At 53.6% G+C, this 1352-nt stretch overlaps 1 long non-coding RNA gene across 1 annotated transcript; it reads left to right on the top strand.

The window, feature by feature from the left end:
- Positions 1-6: 6 nt before the first annotated feature.
- LOC103460941 (uncharacterized) lies at positions 7-655 on the top strand. Its single transcript, XR_533023.2, has 2 exons — positions 7-119; positions 299-655. It is a non-coding gene; the product is annotated as an uncharacterized LOC103460941 (long non-coding RNA).
- The last annotated feature ends 697 nt before the right edge of the window (positions 656-1352 follow it).

Here is a 1352-nt window from a genome sequence, read left to right on the forward strand (position 1 = left end):
TGTGTGTGTGTGTGTGTGTGTGTGTGTGTGTGTGTGTGTGTGTGTGTCAGAGCTCAGAGCTGCTGCTGCCTCCCAGTAACACCAGCACCACCAGTCTGACGGACGGAGGACAAGATCAGGTGACATCATCAACATGGCTTCACTCAGATTCATCAGCCAATCAGAATGCAGCTCTCTGACGAGGCGACTTTTCTCTCAAACTGCAACTCGGCATCGACCTTTAACCCCGCATGGCTCCACCCCCTCCCTTAACCCCGCCCATCCCCCTCTGACTCCGCCCACCACCTTGTCCCCCCAGGTGATGCTGCAGACGTCGCTCCACCGCCTGAGCAGCCAGGAAGTGGGCGTGTCCTTGGGCCCAGTGGGCGGAGCTACGCTGCCATCAGCAGGTGGAGACGCCAGTGAAGCCGAGGAAGAGGAGAGGAACCTTCATCCTCAGACAGACGACAGCCTGGAGGSGGCGGACGGAATGACCTTTCACCTGCCTGGKTTCCATGGTGATGAGGCGGGGCTAGAGCTGGCCCTGTAGCAGAGACCACGCCCCCTGCTGGTCACCTTTATAATAACCCTGTAGTTCATTGAGCTGCTGTTACTGAAGCTCGTTAGATGATCAATAATCAATAAYCTGATGATTTAATAAACATATTTACATCCATCAGTGCTCCTGTTTTCTCTGCATAAAGAGGTCAGAGGTCACACACAGCGCCCCCATGTGGAGCAGAGCCGAACTGACTGCATGGTTCTGGACAGAACCTGGTCCAATCAGGTCAGTTCTGCACTGACTCAGTGGATCAGAACCTCTGGAGTCCAGAATGTCCTCCAACAGCAGACAGAACCAGGACCCGACCCGGTGGACCCGGTTCCATCTCTGTCCTCAAGTTCTGTTTGGAGGGTGAGGTTCTGGTGCTGGATGTCAGAACCAGCTCCCAGCAACAACCGGATCAGAACCGCTTCAGAACTGGGCCGACCCAGAGGAGAACCATCCTGCTGTCCTGCTCTCCCTCCACCAGAGGGCGCCAGAGGGTCAGGCTGGTTGACCCTCTGGTTGAGTTCATGTGTTCACCCTAACCCATGAACTGACCTGAAGAAAATCAGTCAGCAGCCGATCGGTTCTGATCAGGCTGCTGACCCAATCAGGTCCAATCCAATAGAATCAGTTCCAGAGTAATTTATTGATCCCAAMCGGAAATGAAATGTAACTCAATAAAGAGTTTCTGTAGATGGATAACAGATTAATGCTGAATGTTGTTCTGGGCTGATTGTCCCTCAGTGACTCACATTAACGACCTCAGTCAGTGATCAGCCGCCCAAAGAGCTGCTAGCTACCTGCTGTTAGCCACACGCTGCTAGCT

Source organism: Poecilia reticulata, unplaced genomic scaffold, assembly GCF_000633615.1.
Source record: "Poecilia reticulata strain Guanapo unplaced genomic scaffold, Guppy_female_1.0+MT scaffold_358, whole genome shotgun sequence".
NCBI lineage: Eukaryota > Metazoa > Chordata > Actinopteri > Cyprinodontiformes > Poeciliidae > Poecilia > Poecilia reticulata.